The sequence below is a fragment of the Salvelinus namaycush genome, chromosome 19, assembly GCF_016432855.1.
Source record: "Salvelinus namaycush isolate Seneca chromosome 19, SaNama_1.0, whole genome shotgun sequence".
In the NCBI taxonomy this organism is placed as follows: domain Eukaryota; kingdom Metazoa; phylum Chordata; class Actinopteri; order Salmoniformes; family Salmonidae; genus Salvelinus; species Salvelinus namaycush.
Window position 1 is genome coordinate 14,926,916 of NC_052325.1, and position 9,978 is coordinate 14,936,893.

A 9,978-nucleotide genomic window follows, 5' to 3' on the forward strand; every position below is an offset into this window, starting at 1 on the left:
ATGACGCTACAATCTTGGCAAACCAGTATTTGGGGAGTTTTTCCCATTCTTCTCTGCAGATCCTCTCAAGGTCTGTCAGGTTGGATGGGAAGCGTTTCTGCACAGCTATTTTCAGGTCTCTCCAAAGATGTTCGATCAGGTTCAAGTCTGGGTTCTGGCTGAGCCACTCAAGGACATTCAGACTTGCCCCGAAGCCATTCCTGTTTTGTCTCAGGTTTTTGTCTTGAAAACACTCCAAAGTTTCCAAAACTGTCAAAATATTGTCTGTGAGTATAACAAAACTGATTCTGCAGGCAAAAACCTGAGAAAATCTAACCCGGAAGTGATTTTTCTTTTTACAAAATCTGTGTTTCCTGGCCGGTCTTTCTTCCATTTAAAGGGGTATCAACCAGATTCATTTTCCAATGGCTTCCTCAGGCTGTGACCAGGCTTTAGACATAGTTTCAGGCTTTTATTTTGAAAAATGAGCGAGATTTTTCAAAAGTAGTCAGGTGTCCTTTGATTAGTTCCTGCGCGCGAGAGGGTAGCTCCCCATTTTCTTTTTCTCCCTTATTGAATAGGTTACGGTCCGGTTGAAATATTATCGATTATGTTTGTTAAAAACAACCTGAGGATTGATTATAAAAAACATTTGACATGTTTCTACGACCATTAAGGACTTTTTGGAATTTTCGTCGAACGGAACGAGGCTTTGGTTTTCTGAACATAACGTGCAACCCAAATGGCGTTTTTTTGTTATAAAAGTAATATTTATTGAACAAAAAGATCATTTGTTGTGTAACTGGGAGTCTCGTGAGTGCAAACATCCGAAGATTATCAAAGGTAAGCGATTAATTTTATTGCTTTTCTGACTTTCGTGACCATGCTAATTTGGGGCTAGCTGTTCTAGCATTGATTGATACACTCACAAAAGCTTGGATTTCTTTCTCTGTAAAGCATATTTTCAAAATCTGACACGATAGGTGGATTAACAACAAGCTAAGCTGTGTTTTGGTATATTTCACTTGTGATTGCATGATTATAAATATTTTTAGTAATATTTTGCGCCCTGCAATTCAGCGGTTGTTTAGGAAAATGATCCCTTAAAAGGGATCCGTAGCGCAGAGAAGTTAACACAGTGTCCAAAGAAGGGCCAGATGTATACAGAATGGTGTCGTCTGCGTAGAGGTGGATCAGGGAATCACTCGCAGCAAGAGCGACATCGTTGATATATACAGAGAAAAGAGTCGGCCCTAGAATTGAACCCTGTGGTACCCCCATAGAGACTGCCAGAGGTCCGGAAAACAGGCCCTCCGATTTGACACACTGAACTCTGTCTGAGAAGTAATTGGTGAACGAGGCGATGCAGTCATTCGAGAAACCAAGGCTGTTGAGTCTGCCGATAAGAATACAGTGATTGACAGAGTCGAAAGCATTGGGCAGGTCGATGAAGACGGCTGCACAGTACAATCTTTTATCGATGACGGTTATGATATCGTTTAGTACCTTAAGCGTGGCTGAGGTGCACCTGTGACCAGCTCAGAAACCGGATTGCACAGCGGAGAAGGTACGGTGGGATTCTAAATGGTCAGTGATCTGTTTATTAACTTGGCTTTCGAAGACTTTAGAAAGCCACAGCAGGATGGATATAGGTATATAACAGTTTGGGTCTAGAGTGTCACTCTAGACCGATGACCGCAGCAGCTTTCCAATCTTTAGGGATCTCGGACGATACAAAAGAGAGATTGAACAGACTGGTAATAGGGGTTGCAACAATGGCGGCGGATAATTGTAGAAAGAGAGGGTCCAGATTGTCTAGCCCAGCTGATTTGTACGGGTCCAGGTTTTGCAGCTCTTTCAGAACATCAGCTGTCTGGATTTGGGTGAAGGAGAAGCTGGGGAGGCTTGGGCAAGTAGCTGCGGGGGGTGCGGAGCTGTTGGCCGGGGTTGGGGTAGCCAGGAGGAAAGCATGGCCAGCCGTAGAGAAATGCTTATTGAAATTCTCGATTATTGTGGATTTATCGGTGGTGACAGTGTTACCTAGCCTCAGTGCAGTGGGCAGCTGGGAGGAGGTGCTCTTGTTCTCCATGGACTTTACAGTGTCCCAAAACTTTTGAGAGTTAGAGCTACAGGATGCAAATTTCTGTTTGAAAAAGCTAGCCTTTGCTTTCCTGACTGACTGCGTGTATTGGTTCCTGACTTCCCTGAACAGTTGCATATCGTGGGGACTATTCGATGCTATTGCAGTCCGCCACAGAATGTTTTTGTGCTGGTCGAGGGCAGTCAGGTCTGGAGTGAACCAAGGGCTTTATCTGTTCTTAGATCTGCATTTTTTGAAAGGGGCATGCTTATCTAAAATGGTGAGGAAATTGCTTTTAAAGAACGACCAGTCATCCTCGACTGATGGGATGAGGTCAATATCCTTCCAGGATACCCGGGCCAGGTTGATTAGAAAGGCCTGCTCGCAGAAGTATTTTAGGGAGCGTTTGACGGTGATGAGCGGATGCAGGCAATTAGTCAGTGATCGCTGAGATCCTGATTGAAAACAGCAGAGGTGTATTTGGAGGGCAAGTTGGTCAGGATAATATCTATGAGGGTGCCCATGTTTATGGATTTTGGGTTGTACCTGGTGGGTTCATTGATAATTTGTGTGAGATTGAGGGCATCTAGATTAGATTGTAGGACTCCCTGGGTGTTAAGCATGTCCCAGTTTAGGTCACCGGTGTCCAGCTGGGAGCTGAGGGGGGTCTATAACAAGCAGTAACAGTGAGAGACTTATTTCTGGAGAGATAAAAAAAAATGTATTAGAAGCTCAAACTGTTTGGGCATAGACCTGGAAAGTATGACAGAACTTTGCAAGCTATCTCTGCAGTAGGTTGCAACTCCTCCCCCTTTGGCAGTTCTATCTTGATGGAAAATGTTGTAGTTGGGGATGGAAATCACAGAATGTTTGGTGGCCTTCCTAAGCCAGGATTCGGACACGGCAAGGATACCAGGGTTGGCGGAGTTTGCTTCAGCAGTGAGTAAAAAAAACTTAGGGAGGAGGCTTCTGATGTTAACATGCATGAAACCAAGGCTTTTTCGGTTACAGAATTCAACAAATGAGAGTGCCTGGGGACACACAGGGCCTGGGTTAACCGCCACATTACCCAAGGAAGAGAGGAGGAGTAAGATGAGGGTACGGCTAAAGGTTATCAAAACTGGTCGTCTAGTGCGTTGGGGACAGAGAATAAAAGGAGCAGATTTCTGGGCGTGGTAGAATAGATTCAGGGCATAATGTACAGACAGGGGTATGGTGGGGTGTGGGTACAGTGGAGGTAAACCCAGGCATTTTGTGACGATAAGAGAGGTTGCATCTCTGGACATACTAGTTATACTGGGTGAGGTCACCGCATGTGTGGGAGGTGGGACAAAGAAGGTATCTGAGGCATGTTGAGTGCGACTAGGGGCTCGGCAGTAAACTAAAACAATGATAACTTTCCTAAACAACAATATACAAGGCATATTGACATTTGAGAGAGACATAAAGCGAGGCATAAAGCAATCACAGGTGTTGATTGGGAGAGCTAGCTAAGACAACGGGTAAGACAACAACAGCTAATCAGCTAAGACAACAACAACAGGTAAAATGGCAATGAATGTGCAGAGAGGGTCAGTTAACTACACACAGGGCCTGAGTTCAAGGCTGGGGCTGACAGATAAACAAAAAAATAAACAAAATGGAGTACCGTGATTAATGAACAGTCCAGCAGATGATGCTCCGTTCATCTTTACCTCGATCCTGACTAGTCTCCCAGTCCCTGCCGCTGAAAACCATCCCCACAGCATGATGCTTCCACCACCATGCTTCACCGTAGGGATGGTGCCAGGTTTCCTCCAGACGTGACGCTTGGCATTCAGGCCAAAGAGTTCAATCTTGGTTTCATCAGACCAGAGAATCTTGTTTCTCATGGTCTGAGAGTCCTTTAGGTACCTTTTGGCAAACTCCAAGCGGGCTGTCATGTGCCTTTTACTGAGGAGTGGCTTCCGTCGGGTCACTCTATCATAAACGCCTGATTAGTGGAGTGCTGCAGAGATGGTTGTCCTTCTGGAAGGTTCTCCCATCTCCACAGAGGAACTAGAGCTCTGCCAGAGTGACCATCGGGTTCTTGTTAACCTCCCTGACCAAGGCTCTTCTCCTCCGATTGCTGAGTTTGGCCAGGAGGCCAGCTCTAGGAAGAGTCTTGGTGGTTCCAAACTTCTTCCATTTAAGAATGATGGAGGGCACTGTGTGTGCGTCTTGCTATCACTCAAATGGCGAGAGGCTGAAGATCATTGGTTAGAACTCGAATTGCTCGGGGGCTGGACCACATGGGGGGAAATGTAGGGAAAATGGCACAGCATAGCTTCCAGAAAAACAGTCGCTTTCAAACAAGGGAGTTCATGGATAATTGAGGTAAAACAGTAATTCTGCTCATAGATTATGCATGTATGAACTACACATTGACACATCCAGCCTTTAAAAAATACTTAGTAGGCGCCAAAGGTCCGGGGCATGTCTTTAACTATGTGATTAACTGAGTTTTAGAGGGAGTGTCCCCTCTCCTACCCATGGGCCCTATCTGTTCCTCTCAGACAGACAGTCATTAACACGCAGCATTCAATTAAAATACTTGATTGGTTAATCACGCCACATGCATAACTTAGCTGTCTGGCTTCTCTCATCTCTCTCTTTTTCTCTCTCTCTGTTTTTATTGTTCACGACATCTCTGTTTTTCTCTCGACACCACAGAAGTCAAACTGAGTTCCATTGTCTGAGATGCTGAATGAAGAACATTCACTAACAAATACAGTATGCATATCCTCCAATGCAATTGCATAGACACACAAACGTGCATACACACGTGCAAGCACATGTGAATTTACAACCCCCCATTTTCCTCTCATGCGGCCAAAACTCAACATGGCCCGCCATAAGGCAAAATATTTGCTTTGATTGAAACAAAACACAGGTATGCTACAGTTTGAGATCAAATGGTTGGCATGCAGATGCTGTATAAACGTTTCACTCGTAAAACTTGAAGAATTATTATTCACGATTGACAGTGAGAAAGTGAAGGAAGGGTTACCACAAACATGTGTGTGTAGAGGTAAAAAAACACATGCTCAGAACTTGATACAGATTTTTTGCGCTGGAGAAGAGGCTTCCAGGGGGGCGGGACAGGCGGCAGAACAGCACGGTTACCTTTGGAACCGCAGCCACTGTCTATTTTCACTACCACTACGTCAATGTGTAATACTCCAAACTTATGTGAATGTTCTATGTTTGCTGTATTACATTTGATCCATGAGTAACAGGGACAATCACATTTCCCCTCATGATATAAGACCTATTAACCTTATACACTGCTCAAAAAAATAAAGGGAACACTTAAACAACACAATGTAACTCCAAGTCAATCACACTTCTGTGAAATCAAACTGTCCACTTAGGAAGCAACACTGATTGACAATAAATTTCACATGCTGTTGTGCAAATGGAATAGACAACAGGTGGAAATTATAGGCAATTAGCAAGACACCCCCAATAAAGGAGTGATTCTGCAGGTGGTGACCACAGACCACTTCTCAGTTCCTATGCTTCCTGGCTGATGTTTTGGTCACTTTTGAATGCTGGTGGTGCTCTCACTCTAGTGGTAGCATGAGACGGAGTCTACAACCCACACAAGTGGCTCAGGTAGTGCAGCTCATCCAGGATGGCACATCAATGCGAGCTGTGGCAAGAAGGTTTGCTGTGTCTGTCAGCGTAGTGTCCAGAGCATGGAGGCGCTACCAGGAGACAGGCCAGTACATCAGGAGACGTGGAGGAGGCCGTAGGAGGGCAACAACCCAGCAGCAGGACCGCTACCTCCGCCTTTGTGCAAGGAGGAGCACTGCCAGAGCCCTGCAAAATGACCTCCAGCAGGCCACAAATGTGCATGTGTCTGCTCAAACGGTCAGAAACAGACTCCATGAGGGTGGTATGAGGGCCCGACGTCCACAGGTGGGGGTTGTGCTTACAGCCCAACACCGTGCAGGACGTTTGGCATTTGCCAGAGAACACCAAGATTGGCAAATTCGCCACTGGCGCCCTGTGCTCTTCACAGATGAAAGCAGGTTCACACTGAGCACATGAGCACATGTGACAGACGTGACAGAGTCTGGAGACGCCGTGGAGAACGTTCTGCTGCCTGCAACATCCTCCAGCATGACCGGTTTGGCGGTGGGTCAGTCATGGTGTGGGGTGGCATTTCTTTGTGGGGCCGCACAGCCCTCCATGTGCTCGCCAGAGGTAGCCTGACTGCCATTAGGTACCGAGATGAGATCCTCAGGGCCCTTGTGAGACCATATGCTGACACATGCACATTTGTGGCCTGCTGGAGGTCATTTTGCAGGGCTCTGGCAGTGCTCCTCCTGCTCAAAGGCGGAGGTAGCGGTCCTGCTGCTGGGTTGTTGCCCTCCTACGGCCTCCTCCACGTCTCCTGATGTACTGGCCTGTCTCCTGGTAGCGCCTCCATGCTCTGGACACTACGCTGACAGACACAGCAAACCTTCTTGCCACAGCTCGCATTGATGTGCCGTCCTGGATGAGCTGCACTACCTGAGCCACTTGTGTGGGTTGTAGACTCCGTCTCATGCTACCACTAGAGTGAGAGCACCGCCAGCATTCAAAAGTGACCAAAACATCAGCCAGGAAGCATAGGAACTGAGAAGTGGTCTGTGGTCACCACCTGCAGAATCACTCCTTTATTGGGGGTGTCTTGCTAATTGCCTATCATTTCCACCTTTTGTCTATTTCATTTGCACAACAGCATGTGAAATTTATTGTCAATCAGTGTTGCTTCCTAAGTGGACAGTTTGATTTCACAGAAGTGTGATTGACTTGGAGTTACATTGTGTTGTTTAAGTGTTCCCTTTATTTTTTTGAGCAGTGTATTTGTCCCTCATCTCAACTCCAGACCAGACCACACACTTATCTATGACTGTTGCATTGATGTTAGACGAGGACACTGGAGGTGAGGTCTGAGGCTGAGACTCTTACACCATGGCTCAGTATCAGGGCCGGCCCTATCCTTTGAGCAAAATTTTGTTTCGGGGACCCCTCACCCTACAGGTAAAACATGTTAGTGGCCCCCCTCTTGATGGCGGAGAGAAAATAATTAAAGTTTTAGAGTTAATATGCAATACTACACATTTTCTCATGAGACGCAGAGAAAATGATGCAGTTTCAAATCAAGTTTGCTGCAATTCTACACATTTGCCATGGGGCAAAGAGAAGATTTTGCAGTTTTGTAACTAATTTCATGCAATTCTACTCATTTTGCCATGGGGCAGAAAGAAAAATGTGTAGTTTTACAGCTAACATGCTGCCATAGTTCGGAGATACATTTTTGCACATTTTTATCTAATTTCCTGCAATTCTACACATTTTGCCATATATTCTACTATTGTAACTCTCTACAGTTGTCAGAGTCTATCTAGAAGATAGCGAAGGAGTCAGGCGCAGGACACAGGTAAGAGTAAAAAACACTGTATTTACTCAATACAAGAACATAACAAAAAATCCCGTATTAAAACAAGGACAAAACAGGACATCGAACTCCAACACACGAAAGACAATCACGCACAAAACAGAAAGGGAAACCAGAGGGTTAAATAAGGAACATAATATTGCGATGGGAACCAGGTGTGTAAACAGACAAAACAAAAGGAAAAATGAAACATGGATCGGTGGCAGCTAGAAAGCCGGTGACGTCGACCGCCGAACGCCGCCGGAACAAGGAGAGGGAACAACTTCGGTGGAAGTCGTGGCAACAGTAAGTTGAGACCCCGAATTAGTTCCTACATTTAAAAAAATTATTGAGTGGGGGCCCCTAGGGCCCTAAACAGCTTATGTCGCTTATGCCTGGAATACCTGCTCGGTATTATTCAATACGAATAATCCTCCTCCATTCTATAAAGGAAGGAACATACATTATTTTAAATTTCTGTTGAGGAGCTTAAACTTTACCTTACCTGTAAGTCAGTTATACAGAGAGAGATTTAACAAGTGCACAACAAATTGGTTAGTGTTACTTAGTGTAGATTTTTCAGTGTAGTATTTCTAGTGTTGATTCAGGAGTTAAATTAACTCTCAGTGGTGTACAATAACCTGGGTGTTGGTGTTAATAAACAGTATTGAGTGTGAGAGTGTGATTGTGTCAGTTTTACTCAGTGGACAGTAAAACGTTCCATCAAAACGACACCCATCATTATCTTATTTCTCAGCATGCGCTACTAAAGCTAAAAAAAAAAATGGATTGTATTTAATACCTATGTTTTTGCATGTACATTTATTGATTGATTAAAATTATGCTACACAAAGATCAGTTTCAAAAAGCAGGGCTTAACATGGTCTGGCAACGACTAGAAGAGTGCTATGGTACACCCGAAGTGATCGAGAATGCACTTTTGAAGAAAATTGATGATTTTCCAAAACTGGCTAACAAAGACAATCACAAACTAAGAGAACTAGGTGACATTTTTCTCGAACTGGAGTGTGCTAAAGTAGAAGGGTACCTTCCAGGCCTCGCTTATCTGGACACATCTCGGGGGGTAAACCCTATAGTAGAGAAACTTCCATTCAGTTCACAAGAAAAATGGATTGCACAGGGATCCAAATACAAGGAGGACTATCGGGTAGCATTCCCACCATTCTCGTTCTTCTCGAGATTCATCAGGAACCAGGCGAAAACTAGAAACGACTACAGTTTCACCCTCTACACCTCAACTAACCAGGTGTCTATGAAAAGTGAGAAACCTGCCAGGTACAGTAGCAAGACACCTGTGACTGTATACAAAACAGATGTGTCATCTGAGCCCTCAGACCACCAAACCAAACCCAGTAAGACAAAGGTTGAAAGCCCTGACCATCACTGCCCAATACATAACAAGCCTCATCCTCTTAAAAAGTGTTGTGGGTTTAGATAAAAAAAACTCTAGATGAGCGCAAATCATATCTCAAAGCGAATGCCATTAGTTTCCGATGTTGTCGGTTACTCAGCACAGAGCTAAAGACTGTAAGGTGTCAATCAAGTGCTCTGAGTGCGACAGCAACAGACATCTTGCTGCTCTGCATCCAGGCCCAGCCTCTTCAAATACAGACACCGCTACAGCAGAGAAAGAGCATGGCGGGGAGCAAGGTGACGATGCTCTTCTATCTGTCACCTCAAAGTGTACGGAGATCTGTGGTGAGGCAGTCAATCCAAGATCATGTTAAAAAATATGCCTAGTCAAAGCTTATCCGGCTGGGAAAAGAGAGAAAGCTGTCAAAATGTATGTAGTGCTTGATGAACAGAGTAACAAATCTCTGGCCGAGACAGAGTAGTTCAATCTCTTCAACATCAATGACAACTCTGCTCCATACACCATGAAGACCTGTTCTGGGGTAACAGAAACTTCGGGCAGGAAAGCCGTCAACTTCATGGTGGAGTCTATAGATTAACACATGCAGCTCAATCTCCCCACTCTGATAGAGTGTGATATGATGCCAGACGATAGGACGGAGATTCCCTCCCCCGACATTGCGTATCATCATCCCCATCTGCAACCAGTTATGGACAAAATTCCAGCTGTGGACCCAGACGCTCCCATCCTCCTGCTCTTAAGACGAGACATCTTAAGGGTACACAAGGTACGAGAGCAAATCAATGGGCCCCACGACACTGCTTATGCACAGCGACTCGACCTCGGGTGGGTCATCGTGGGTGAGGTCTGTCTGGGAACGGCTCACAGACCAGCCAATGTTAACGTGTTCAGGACAAACATACTTCAAAATGGTCGCACATCCTATCTGAGCCCTTGCCCTGACATCATCCAGGTAAAAGAGAACTACAACAGCGTAGCTCAAACACATCTCTCCCTCTACAGTGCACTCGAGAGATCCAAGCACAACTGTGAACACAGACAACCTGGGATGTTCCGTGTTCGACAAAACACAAG